The sequence below is a fragment of the Peromyscus californicus genome, unplaced genomic scaffold (assembly GCF_007827085.1).
Source record: "Peromyscus californicus insignis strain IS unplaced genomic scaffold, ASM782708v3 Scaffold_23__1_contigs__length_62951481, whole genome shotgun sequence".
NCBI classification, from domain to species: Eukaryota; Metazoa; Chordata; class Mammalia; order Rodentia; family Cricetidae; genus Peromyscus; species Peromyscus californicus.
This window is the reverse complement of record NW_026294534.1, coordinates 36071432-36086011: the sequence shown is the minus strand read 5'-3', so window position 1 is coordinate 36086011 and position 14580 is coordinate 36071432. Positions and strand designations below refer to the sequence as shown.

Genomic DNA, 14580 nt, shown 5'->3' with positions numbered 1-14580 from the left:
CAGTACTTGCTTCTGCAGTTCCTGATGTTTTCTAACCTTGGTGTCACCTGTAAAGTGACTTCAAGTCACACCCCAGTGTCTGAGTTTTACTCTAGAATTACTAAATGAAAAATATGCCGGTGGGAGCGTGGGCAACAGAAACCAAACCACCACACTGCCCCAAGCTTTCTGCGTCCATTGTCTCATCCTTGGGATGCAGATTAGTGAGAGGCGTGAAGAGGAAAAAAAAAAAACCACCTAAATTGACAAATACATGATAACACAATGGGATGTTGTAAGAAGAGCAGTGTGTAAAATGTAAAAAGCGCAGAGAAAGCAGATAGGAAAAGTTTCACGGGTTCTGTCTCTGCCATCCATTTTCAGAGCCAGGAGATTCTGGGAGGGCTGCAATGATAAATGGGCTCCATTACATTTTGGCATTCAGTTTTGCTTACCAGCAGAGCATTCAGCAGGAGATCAGAGGAGGAAGGCAGAGAATTCTCTTGGATCACCCCACAGGAAGAACGACTATGCCCTTCAACCTGAGGCTCTTGACAGCTCAGCAGTCTCTCCACGGAAGGCTTGGCAAGGGCAGAGGCTCCCTGCACCTGAGCCCCTGAGCTGAAGGAACACTAGCCCACTGGAGCAAGAATACAGCTCTAGCAGGCCTTGCCCTTCTCTCCATTCCCTCTGCCTTGCTAAAAATTGTTAGATTACATTCCCAAAGCTAGCCTCCAAGGTCTATTCCCTTCTTTGGCCCCTTCTGAGACTGACTACCAAGGTCCAGCTATCAAAGCATTGAAGTCTAAGAATTAAGAGGCTCCCATTTGGCTCACCCAACTAACATGCCCAATTAAAATTGAACACCCCATCCTAACACAGCGTTTACCCATTTACCTTTATAAACTGCCATTTTCCTATGGGTCATTTCTGTCTCCCCTCTATCCAGAGGCAGTCCTTTGTTCTTCTGGAACAAATACCCCTTCTCCCTCTACCTCCTGTCTTTGTCTCTTATTTCCTGCCCTCTGTCCCTCTGGGGCAAATAAATCTCCTTTGTGCTGAGAACTTGGTCTTAGGGGTCCAGAGCTGGTACTTTTTCATTCACAAGCTATACATCCTGCCCATTTCTATAGATAAAACTTTTTGTTAGACGTCACTGAACTTACCTATTTGTGCCACCTGTTTTATAGTCTATACCAGAGCCGGGGCTTAGAAGAAAATTCTGGAGTTGGCAACAGAGGACTCCTAGGAAATGCTGTGTTGCCAGTGCTCTTGATAACACAGAAGCTCACACACGGACAAAATATAGCACTCATGACGATGAGTTGACTAAGGATTCAAATGAACCATCTCTGAATGTCACGAATTTCTGGAAATGAACCAACATTGTCCCTGACATATTTATTCCTCCATATGGATGTGCAGTGGTGATATATGCTTTTAAATATATCCCCCTTAGTAATTCTACATGTGTCTATCACTATAAAATAAAAAGAGGGCGATTAAAAAAAAATCACCTGATAACAATTCACCAGAAAATCTATTTTGTAAGGAAGCATAACGTTAAACCACATGCTGTGTTGGCTTTGGGGTATAAATTCCACCTAGCCTGAGACTAAAATCAGGTTCTGTGATTCCTTTCTTGGCACTGACTGTCACACCTTAGGGAGTCTCTGGTGTCAGCTTTCTGGATGTCTGTGTTTCGGATGCAGCACCTGTGACTTGAGGTTTTGCTTTAGGAACCTTGCATCTGTGCGTCCTCTTCCTACCAGGAAATGTGCTTAATGACCACCACAAATCTCTTTGTCATCCTTCCCTTTGTCACTTTTCACGAACTCAAATCCGTTCTCTAGTAATTGTCTTTAATTTTAAAAAGCCCCTGAGAACAATATTCATTATATTACCACATGTTTTAGAAAGTTTCAGTAGCTGTTGAAAACTAGTTTACTTTATATTTTCCCTTTTTAGATATTTTGTGGAATCGTCCGTGTTCTGGGAGGAAACTAAAAGTCTTCCACCAATCTCACAAGGAACATTTCTTTTAGACTTGTTGCCACCACCACCCCAAAATTTGTTCTTCATTTTTGAAAAATATTTTTTATTATCTTATGAGTGTGAGTGTTTTGCCTGAATGTACGTAAGTGTACCTTGTGTGTCCGATGGCCATGGAGGCCAGAAGAGGGGGTCTAATTCCCTAGAAATGGAGTTACGGATGATTGTGAGTTGCTGTGTGGTGCTGGGTCTCAAATCCACGTCCTCTGGAAAAGCATCCAATGCTCTTTCCCACTAAGCTGTGTAGCCATAAGTTTCTCTGGTTCTGCCTAGTCCCAGAATCAGGACGAATCTCTCCCAACCTCTTCCCTCAGCTGCTTGGTCCCAAGTAAGCACACAGAGGCTCATATTACTTACAAACTGTATGGCCAATGGGTCAGGTTTCTTGTTAGTTAGCTCTTATAACTTAACTCAACTCATAACTATTAATCCACCTGTGCCCATTACATGTTGCTCCTTGGGTGGTGGTTTGGTGTCTCCCCACGCTCCCCACTGTCCTTTCTTCTCCATTCTCTCTAGTTCAAAAGTACCACCTAAGCTTATTCTGCCCTGCCATTTGCCAAGCAGCTTTATTTATCAACCAATCAGAGCAACACATATTCACAACATACAGAAAGACATCCCACAGCAAAGCTGTGTCTCCCAAATTCTTTATCTCCAAAATTCAGTCATTTTACTAATACAGATTCAGGAGTTGACTATCCTGATTCAGTGTTACCTAACATATAGTAACTACTGTCTCTAGATTCCACACTGGATATTATGTCAGGAACTGCATGGGGGTGAACCAATCAATGGCAAAAATAGCGTGAGGAAATATTTTTTGACAAAAAAATAATCACTGTCCTTGAGATTTCAGAATGTAAAGCATCTTGTGGCTGCGGATAAGATGGGATGGTCATCATCTGGCTGCTGATCTGGAACATCCCATGCAGAACACATCTCCATGTCTCAGATCAGCTTTTACCTGCTATGAGGAGGTACCCATCAGTCTGTGAACACACACCACCTGCCCATGTAAACCATCCTAAATCATCTCATGGACAGGTGGGCTTCATAAAAGTGACTTTTATCTGCTTATGTGACAGGCACAGATCCCCAGCCCAGGATCTCACTCTATTGTTTCTGTCTTTTCTCTCTGATTCTGCTATTCTTTCCTATGCTCCCAGTTCATGAAATCCATGGTTGTCATTTGATATCTGTGGCCATTCATGTACTGCCTTCGGCATCTGCGTTTCCTGGTGCTTCTTCCAATTTCATTTTCTTATATGATTCTGGGCTCTGCCGACTCATGTTTCTTCTACCATTTTTAATCACCTGGATTTTTTTTTTTGAGACTATCAGATTTCTAATTTGTGATCCTCCTGCAACAGGTTAAGGACACATATTGATTAACATTTTTGATCATAGGGAAATCTTGAGTCTTTGTTTTATCTGTGCGGTGGTAGCATTTTTCACCTGGTGAGTGCTATTTCTCTGAGTAAGTTTCGATGTTTTCTTTCAGGTTTGGTTTGGTTTTGTTTTTCATGTGTTTTCTCATGTCAATAGTCTCCTAATTCCTCATCACCACTGTTCTTCCCCACCATCGAACGAATTAGATTTGGGGAATTTTCCTATACATAGGGCAAGGGTGTCTAGAATTTTAAGTATAAAAGAATCTGGCTTTCACGATCCTGGAAACAGACAGCTCCCTGAGAATATGGCCAATTATTGCATTTCCTTCACTTCTTTCCTGCTGTCTTGCTGTTGTGTTGCTCATTTTCCCCACTTGTTTGAAACAAACTAAGCTCCAGAAGGTTTCTGTCTTCAACCCTTTCTGTACTCACAGCTGCTAGTGGGAAGTACACATACAGACAGACCACAGTGGCCCATTGTTTTCCAGAAGTGACTTTTGCCAACTCTCCTGAGATCTGCCACAGAGCAGCTCACCTGCCACTCTGGTGATTTTAATCTTTGGTGTTCCTCAGCTGCTTCTGCCAGATCTCAGCTGTTTGGCATTCTATGTTTGTTTGCATGGAAATTTCTGCTGTGTTTTCCTGCAGAAACATGAAAAAAAACCTCAGAAATTTGAGAGGGAAATGATGATTTGTGCAACAAGGCTCACACCAGAAACCCACTTAAATGCTCTCACTTGATTTTGCGGATTTTCTGTGACAAGCCAGCTTTTGGCTCATATGTTACAGGAGACAATTTTAACTATTGGTGTTCTTTGTTTGATGCAGCTATTCAGGGAACATTCAGTTTAACTCTCACAGGACTTAATAGGAGACCATCTTTGACCAAAAAGCCAAATCGGAAGCAGTGTTATCCATAGAAAGTTTCTGTTTCATTCGCTACTCAGTGGTTAGAACCTGTTACTTATTAGGTAATGTTTTTAGGGTCTAGTCTTCCTAAATTGTTTCTTTTGTCTTTGTAGGCATTGAGAGTCTTCCCCTCTTTCCATTGTGGCTATTGGCCTCAAATTTAAGCATTCACACTGTCAGAAAGGGACCTTCACTCAAGGCATGGGCCATCATCACACATACACGTACACACACACACTTTTCACTGTCCAGTTTGACTTTGGTAGGCATAGGTGAGCATTTGCTTCACCATTAAATTGGAATGTCACCCAATAAAGGTAAGTTGGGCTATACAAGGAATATTTTTACTCTTCCTGAAGAGCTCTGGGACACATTGGTATTTGCCCAACCACTCTGTCATTCAGAGTAGGAGCTGGCACCTGAGCATCCATGGCATCCATGGCATCCATGGCTTATTTGACTGCCCAGTCTGTGGGCTCGATGTTCCTGGGATCCAGTTTTCTAAGTCCGTAAAGATGACTGATGTGCTTCCTCATCAAATGGAAAGTTTTGAAAATTATGAATAAATTATTTAAGATGGAACAATATTTAATTGAAGAGAAATAAATGTTTGACAGTTCCATGATAAAGAAGGAACGATATAAAAACACAGCCAAATTTCCTCATTTCTCTTTCTGAGAAAATATTTCTTAATACTGAAATGAATCATTACTCCAGGAATTACTTTAAGAAAACTTTCAAATGACAGAAACGGCCACCTGTTGTGTTTCTATATAGGACTCCTTTTAACAGAAGCAGAAGGCTCCCAAAAAATGCTGGTTGATTTACAAATAAATGTCTTCAGTTAAAGCAGAAGGAGAGGGTGACTCAATTGTGAAGAGTATTTGCTGCTCTTGCCGAAGACCTGGGTTTGGCTCCTAGCACCAGCATCAGGCGCCTCTCAGCAACCTGTAACTCCAGTTCCAGGTGCTCTGATGCCCTCTTCTGGCCTCTGTAGGGACTGCAGACCCATGGTGCACTTAAAAGCAGGCATGCACACACATACACATACAAATAAAAATAAATACAAATTTTTAAAATGATTATAACTCTGACATGTGTATAACCATCTTACAATTGAAACTTAGTGCAGGTGGACTTACCAAATTCTGGCTGAATAATCTGTAAATAAGGGTTTCAAAGGTCTTATTTTATTCCCCTGCCAGCCATTCATAAGCTCAGCTTAAACTGAAGGATAAACAGGAAAACCATTCAATAACATGCTAAAATATCTATGCTTGATATTATATAGAAAAGTCTTTTAAAATGAGCTCAGAGTTTCAACTTCCATTCATATTTTTTGGCATAATATAACTCAACTTGTGGTTTTTCAGCATATCTGTGGTTGTATTCAGAGTTCATTAAGTACTTTTCCATCTGAGAACTACTTTGAGAAGTAAATGGTGCCAATGGCCAGTGTTTTGTCCTGAAAGTTCAAATTTTTTTTTTGGCAAACCCATGGTACAGACAGTGACTAGTTGATTCTATTAACATCTGGTTCTGTCAAATCATGACACACCTAAGCAGCTTCAAGGGAGAGTGCATTTTATTACAAAGATAAGCACTGGGAGAAAACGCCAGCAGAAATCAGACACACCCCATCTGCCGTCCTCTCTATAAGGAGTCATGTCCTTTGTAAGGTGTTTATGTCTTCTTTGAGAACAGTCCATTCCTCCTCCCATGCAAGCTAGGTTCCTCAAGACTGTCCTCAGTGAAGCCTCCAAGTGTCTCCCTTCATGATGACTAACCAACCCATCTCATTTCCTCCCTCCATTCCAGATTGTGGAGCACCAAGTGTGGCTTGTCTGCTTTGAGTTTTCGATGTAGCTTTGAGCCCCCAGCAAACCTCTGGATTTTCTGCCTGTGACAGAATATAGACTTTTGTGAATTCTTTTCTACTCTCTTTAAATGCTGAAAGGTAATTTCCCTCCAGTTAAAGGTGCATTTGCCTTGGATATTTGCATGCGTCATAGACCAGAACAGGTCTAATTGAAAGACGAGCTTCCAAAGCTGGGAGGGTAGACATCTGTCAGCTTCTTCCTGAGTCTTTTTTTTTTTTCCATATAAATCTTACCAAACAAGCTGCCACATTAATCATCTTTTAGATTTACCCCATAAAGAGGCTGTTTGACTACATTGCCTTTCCTATTCCTATCATGGCCCCACCCATTATGAAGATATCTTGGACCCTCCAGACTAGACCAACCATCAGCTTAACGGCTCAAACAGTCTATAATGAAAGCCAAGTGCAACAGAATCACCCACATGAGCACTGCCAAAATTCCCTGTCCACAGTACTTGGAGATTTAATTAAATGGTGGCTTAAGCCACATTTGAGTTTTAGTGTCATTTGCTACACAGCAATGGATTACTGGGAAGACCCATGCTCCAGTCAGCTGTGACTCAATGGGACACAGATGAAGCAACTTAAGTCTACTGTAACAAGGAGAGTGGATCATTACAGAAAAAAAAATTGCCTATAGTGGGGCATGATAACTTACCCAGGAGGCTGAGGCAGGGGGATGAGAAGTTGGAGATCAACCTGTGCTGCACAGTGGTTCCTGGCCTTTGGGTTCCTCAATAAGACCATATCTCAAGAGAGGGAGAGGTATGGGGTGGAAGGCATCAGGAAATCAAGAACTGTAATTAAATCCCTAGCTTAGCTGCTGGCCTTAATTTCTCTGGAGAATATAACAAGTAAAAAGTGTATCAAGTTTTAGCCAGACTGATGGGATTTAGATTAAAAATACATAGGCACAGGAAGATGACAGATGAGCCCACTGACGTCACTGGCTGGGGTACAGCTTACAAGGTGATCCTGTTAAGTAAAGGCTGATCAGAGCCCAACAAAACTTGTAGTTGCAGCTTAAGGACAGTTATCTAAAAGCCAAAGACAATCTTGGTCACTCTCAGTTTTTATGATCAACCAAAGCAGAGAAATCAATAAATTTAAAGATGCCTCAATGTTTTTGAAGTGTGGCTTAGAGGTATTTTGCCGACAGTTACTTGGGAATGAAATATATGTATATGAAATCTGCTGCGTGCACATATTTTTTTTTGGAGAAAACAGCTCAAGTCTTAGAAACCAGACATAATTGGTTAGAAGCAATGACAGAAAGCAAATACATTTCTTGCTTGAATACAACCACTTTCTCTTAAATGTTATGAGTGCAAACCTTCAATCTATATATTTGTAATTGAGTATAAGCTATATATATATACTTGTAATTGAGTGTGAGCCATATATATATATATATATATATATATATATATATATATACACACATATATATTTGTTATGGAGTGTGATCCTTCTATATATATATATGTATACATATATATTTGTAATGGAGTATGAGCCTTCAATATATATATATATATATATATATATATATATATACACATATATATTTGTAATGGAGTGTGAGCCTTCAATATATATATATATATATATATATATATATATATATATATATATATATATATATATATATATATATTTGTAGTGGAGTGTGAGCCTTCGGACTCTGTATATTTGTAACTGATGAGACAAAGAGAAACAGTAAAGCCCTACCCACTTCCCTATCAGTGTGACCACACATCTCAGTTACATGGAAGCGACCAGGCTTTGACACCTGTTGTGTGCACTTCTCCAGGGCATCCTTTCATCCTTTCACTGCTTTTCTAAACTACTGTTGTCCTTTAGAACACCCTCTCATGTGTCCTCTTGTGATTTGTACTGAAATAAGACTCCACTCTAATTCGAAGGATGAACTTCAGTAAAAGATGTCAACTCCTTGGCAGGAAGGATTGCTAAAAGATGTGTAAGTACTCCAGTCATCTACACAATGGTACGTACGTTCTGGGGCTCCAGGAAAAGAAGCCAGTTTCTCTGCCCCCTGGCATACTCCTGAATGGTCCCCCTTTTCCTTCTGCCTGTCAAGCTGGAGGTCTGAAACTTTCAGTCATCTTTTGCTGCCACATGTGGATGTCATGGGCCTGCAGGTCCTGTAAGGAAGAAGAAAAGATAGATTACTGAGAAAGGCACAAACTGAGTCCCCAGTGATTAAGCCTTTGCCTCGGGAATACATCTGGCCTTTGCGATTTTATGAACCAATAAGTTCTTTTATTACAAAGATGGTGTTCATTTTGGTTTATGATGTGCAACTCTACCCTTACCCACTGTAACAGTCTTGTTCTCTAAGAGTCTTTGAATGATGTGGAAATAAACTCAAGAATTTTGACTGTTGTAGTCACTGTTTACTCCCATCAACTTAGTGCTTGGTGATAGTCAATGCTCTGTAAATATTTGTTGATGAAATGTGCAAACTGAGTTCAACCTTTCTGAAGATTAGCATGGTGAATGATACATAGCTGGGAAGAACATAGTTCGTCTTCCTAGAGAACTCATAACACCGAAAATATCTAGGCATAATTAGACATGTTTGAAAAATAACAAGAGGCCACAGGGAAAGGACTTCTGTGGTTCAGACAGCTGTGTGTTAGAACCAGATTCTGCAGGTTTTGGAGGACGCGCTGTGTACATGCCTCCTCGGGTCTTCATCCAGTGACTTCACGTTGCTAACCTGAAACTGGCCACTGTAGGATTGTTTATATCCTGGAAATCAGCAAGCAATACAAATAAAAACAGCATTATTCCTTTTAAAAATGAGAAAAGGGATGAGAAGAGAGAGAAAAGAGAAAAAAAAATTAGTGTACGCAGTATTTATTTTCAGAAAGTAAATTTTCAGGATTCAGACCTGTAAAAAAACAAAAACAAAAACAAAAACAAACTTGAACATTTTCTTCTCTGAAAACCAAACTTTATAGAAGAAATGGCTGTTTCTTGGGTTAGGTAAACTAGTGAGCTGGGAGCATACCCAGGGCAACTTTTTCTCAAGATCGAAATAATACAGCTGTATCTCATTTTAATAGGTGGTAAATAATCCAACTATAGGCATCACTGGTGAGGTGATGAGCCTGTGATAGGGAAAAATGTATCCCTCAGATAATTTAGAATTAGGGTTCATTTTAGAGAAAAATCTTTCAGTCAAATGCTACAATAGGACATTATAGATTCAGCCAGACTTCCCTTAAGGCAGGCATTATGTGTAGAATTTGAAGGTAATGCCTCAGCCTGGTTCTTTGTCATTGATGGGTATGGGAAGTAACCCTAACTCATTATAGTCAATGTTTTGGTCAAAATAGGCAAAGGAATGAAGGTATATGCCTATTTGCATATACTTGACTTCAGACCCAATGCTATGCTATCATCCTACTGCCACAGAGGGAGAAAGGGGGGTTCACTGGGGCATAAGAGGAAGGAAAATAGAACAGAGCCACATGGGCTGGTCAGTGTCCATGTGTGCATATGTGTGGTTTGATCAATGCCCTGGTGTGGACATGCAGAACGACCACATCTTTCTGAAGCCCTCTTATTCCCACCTCTTCTCATTCGAGCCATTACTGCCTATTACTTGAAAACTTCCAATCAGAATGTATGTGGCCATATATACAGGAAACAGTGAAGGCAAAAGAGAAGAAAGCCTCTGTAACATTCAGGGCTCTGGCCTTTAGACAATAATAAACTGCTTCTTGGTTAAGGAAGCCTCAGGGTCCCATTTCTTGGACTGGAAAATCTGTAACACTACTGCTTCTCATGGTGGGCACTACCAGCCTTTAGAAGGGACAGCTCCGTTGTGTTAGCTTGTCCCACACACTATGTCACTTTTAATGTGTCTATTCTTAGGAAAACAAGCACTGTTAGCAAGTCAAGTGATTTACTAACCAAAAATACCCAGAGATCCTACCTATTGCCCATACAGGGTTGGTTTTCTCTTGGTTTCAAGTATCTAGCAATGAGGAATAAGCTCCTTCATGTTACCGGTAAGAAGTTGAAGCCTGGGACATGTGACTCAATTTCTAATGAAGCCAGGTCTGCTGACTTTATGCCAAAGTCCCCTTCTGGTCTGTTGTTATCCTCCAACTAATGACACCTAAGGCACAGGGAACATCACGGAAGAGGGGGTGTGAAGATTGTAAGAGCCAAAGGACCAGGAAGTCTGCTATGAGATTGTGTCTCCTAGAGCAGACAGGGAAGCTACACCCATAATACCTCAGCAGTATGGCTGTTCAAACAAGACCTGAACAATGACAGTATTTTTTTTTAATGCTAGCAGGGATCAAGCAGAGGTGAGGGATGCATAGCCCTGCCCCTGAGCAGTCATGGGGGTTGGCAGCATCAAGCTACTCACGCTACGTGGGTGCGGCGGAGGAGTGCAAGCTGAGATTGGAAAGATACTCTCCCGGCTGATGGCTGGACAGAGGTGCTCGTCACTCAACTCCCCCACAAAGAAGAGCGAAAGATGCACAGTTATGTTCAGAGAGGTCACTCACACATTTCAGTACGTAAAATGACACATAAGGAACCACCAGTAATACAACTGAAGGCCGTAGAATGAAAACAATAAGCTCAAGTTAAGAAAAGAAGAAAGAAAATAAAGCGGAGCTGTTTCTTTTGTATTCACCAGATCATCTTGAAATTTAACTAAAACTAGGACAGCTATGTCCCTTTAGAGAACGGCTTTTTTCAGCACCTGTTACATCGGGCAAGGCAGCCCCTAGATGTTAACTGTCTGTTGTTCTCCATCATACTTGGGAAAACATTATTACACGTCCTCATACTCAGAATGAAAAGCAAAAGCACCTGTTGGAGCTTTATGGAGTATTTCTGCTCTTTCGCTAGCATTTGTTGATCTTCTGCTGTTGGTAAACATTTCCATTCAGTCCTACTTAGGGACTCTGTAGTTCTAGGTATTAGGTTTACTAAATACCACCTCTGTCTGCTCACACAAATCATTCCCTCCGTTTACAGCTGGCTTTTTGCATTATCTAGCTTGCTTGCCAGCTTGTAGAGATTACTGTTCAACTCTGTCTGGAGACACCAAGCATTCATTGAAGTGCTAGAAGTTATTTTGTTTCTTGACGGTCGTTTTAACTTGGATTTCAGTCTGTGCTTATGTTCTGGGAGAGCCAGCCACCTCACATAGCCTAAAGACACACAGGATTTCTAGGTACTAATGCCCTTCCTACGTCAGCACTCAGAGTTACTGGCTGCCACTGTCTATGCTGATGGCTGTCCAGTAAAAAGTGGTCAGCCCTGAAATCATATACACTCAGGTTACACTAATGGGCTCATAGGGCTTTATCTATATTCATTTCATATATATGTATATATATATATATACATATATATGTATATATCAACAACTAAAAAAAAGAGGCCATTTATTTGAGAGGGAGGGCTGGAGAGATGTGGGAAGAGTTTGGAGGAGGCAGAATAGGAGGGGATTGAAGTTAGGGAAGGGAAGAGGTGGAGTAATATAATTATATTTTTAAAATTTTTAGTAAAAATGATATGTCAATATTTAAGCTCCATTTTTGCACCTTTGGGCATCACTGTTGAAGTAGTGACAGTCTTCTCTAATGGAGATGCTGTGTCTGATAGGATAGGTGTGGTTCTTGTCTATATAACAAATCACACAGGTACACACACACACACACACACACACACACACACACACACACACGACATAATTCTTTGGAACTTTGTTTAGATTCTTCTAATTTCAGTTTTCCTAGTGGCCTTCTCGTTATCTTTCTTTAGATAGATTGTTAAAAAAACTTTTAAAGCATTCACCAGGAGCTAAAGGGGCCACATATAAAACAAATTAACAATTATTGTTATATATATATTTAATTAATTTGTACACATATACTTATAAAGTCTAGTTAAGAAACCCAACATGCCATTTTAAATGGCAAGAAATATTTGTGGAACCTCCAAAGTTGAATACAAATTAGAAAACAATTCCATCATAATTTATTACGTATGGCATGTAATATGCTTATTAGTTGACATAAACTATAGAGTCTCCTGGAAAGAGGGAGACTCAAATGACAAAGTGTCTCCATCAGATTGGCCTCTGGGAATGTCTGTGGGGAATTTTCTTGCTTAATGATTGATGGGAGGAGAGGGGGTCCCAGACCACTGTGGGTGGTGCCACACTTAGGCTAGTGTCCTGGGTTGTAGAAGAAAGTAGGCTGAGCAAATCCCTAGAAGCAAGTCAGTAAGCAGTGTGCCTCCATGGAGGCACACTTTGAGCTCCCACCTTGAGTTCCTGCCCTGGCTTCCTTCAATAATGGACTGTAACTAATAATATATAATAGCAGCTCCTCTTTTGTTATAGTGCTTAATCACAGCAACACAGCAAACTAGAACAGTGTGTAAGAATCTGAAGTTCTCCATGGTTTCTCACTTTCCCTCAGTTGTATCTTTTATAGTTGGAAACTAACTTCATATAATAATTTAAGTGGAAGAACATATGACAATAGATAATTAATGGCATAGTTGATGCACCTCAATGTACACATCAAGAAATGAATGCATGCAAATTGAAGTGAGTTTTCAAATTTTCAGATTCTTGACTCTAATCTGTGACCCACTACATCAAAATCTCAAATAGAAGACCCTGTCATTTGCATTGTATGACCTCCCTACCTGATTCTTTTTTTTTTTTTTTTTTTTTTTTTTTTTTTTTTTTTTTTTTTTTTTTTTTTTTGGTTTTTCAAGACAGGGTTTCTCTGTGTAGCTTTGCGCCTTTCCTGGAACTCACTTGGTAGTCCAGGCTGGCCTCGAACTCACAGAGATCCGCCTGCCTCTGCCTCCCGAGTGCTGGGATTAAAGGCGTGTGCCACCACCGCCCGGCTTGATTCTTATACATACTAGAAGCTGAAAACTACCAGGTCGTATGCTGTTTCAACAAAAGCAAAATTAGATATCACAGCTTCAGTGGTGTGCCCCTTAATTTTCCTCTTCTCTGTTCCAAAGGATGTTTTATTCCTTTTTTTTTTAACTACAGGACTCTTCTTTCTAAAACATTAATCTAACAACCGTTAGAATTCTCTGCTCCAAATCCAGACAATGCAGAGGAGGACAGTGAGTCCGAATCTTGCAGGTTGAACGTTACATAATTTACTCTGATTACCTTTGCATGTGTTTCTCTAGATCCAATTACATTTAGTTACATCTAGAGCTCTCTTTACAAAGCAGGCAGGATTGTGTGTCCTTCCGTGAACCGCTCAAATTCAGATTCTGAATAGTCAGCTAGCCATGTGAGTGATGCAGCCGGTCCAGTAAGACTTAGGAAGCAGGGCAACAACAAGGTTCAGAAGGAAGAAAGAAAACTGGCTGGAAAAGAAAACTGAGCAAACTGATGTGACATTTGCAGATGAAATGCACAGCGGAAATTGACAAACTCTTTTGCATACTTTACAGAGAAATCAAAATTGCTCCCAATTTATGAGTTGTATTCAGACTGCAAGGTGCCATTTACTATTTGATAATGTGGAACAGCATTATTTTATAATGAGTGATCACTTAGAGCCAAGACAGAGCTAGTGTTTCCTTTAAGTCATTTGATGAAGAAATGTGAAGTAAATTGGCATTTCCAGGAAGGGCTGTTTTGAAGGACAACTTATTTTAAGCATATTTTAAAATCTTGCAATTATCCACCTACATGAACACAAACAGCATAAATTATGCACTAAATGATCTTTCCCTTAATTATACAACAAACGAGAGTGCCCTAGAAGTTAAATCAGTTAGTATACATATTTACTTGTGTGAATCTTTATCTGATAGAGGATCAGAGCATTGCTCAACCCCTTCCAGACAAACCTCTTCTTGCCATAGATGATAACTAGCACACAGACCCACAACTGGAAAATGCAGACCGTGAGAGACTTTGAAACACTCGGTTCTATATGAAACGTCTTCATCAAAGTCATTCTCTCAAGGCTCAGGGATCTGTATGGAAGAGGAGGCAGAAAGACTGTTAGAGTCAGAGGTGGTGGATGTCTCTGAGTAAATGGCGTCTTCCAGACACACCAGGACTAATGCACAGAGATTGTGATAGGATGAGTGAGACATGAACAAGTTCAAACCAACAGAAATCCCAGCACTGAGAAGGGAGGCGTACACAAAGCTCCAGCCCTAACCAAGAAGAAGTTTGCAACTGATACCTGCTGGGAAAGGGAAAATCCATTTTCTTTAATGGAGTGTCACTTCGTGTATCAACCACACTCCAGGACAAGCCATGCCCAGGAGTAGTTGGCTGACACAAAACAGAATCCATGCTTTTTGTGT

At 40.5% G+C, this 14580-nt stretch overlaps 1 pseudogene; it reads left to right on the top strand.

The window, feature by feature from the left end:
* The first annotated feature begins 10598 nt into the window (after nucleotides 1–10598).
* LOC128119479 (probable G-protein coupled receptor 160) lies at nucleotides 10599–11519 on the top strand (annotated as a pseudogene).
* Nucleotides 11520–14580: the final 3061 nt, after the last annotated feature.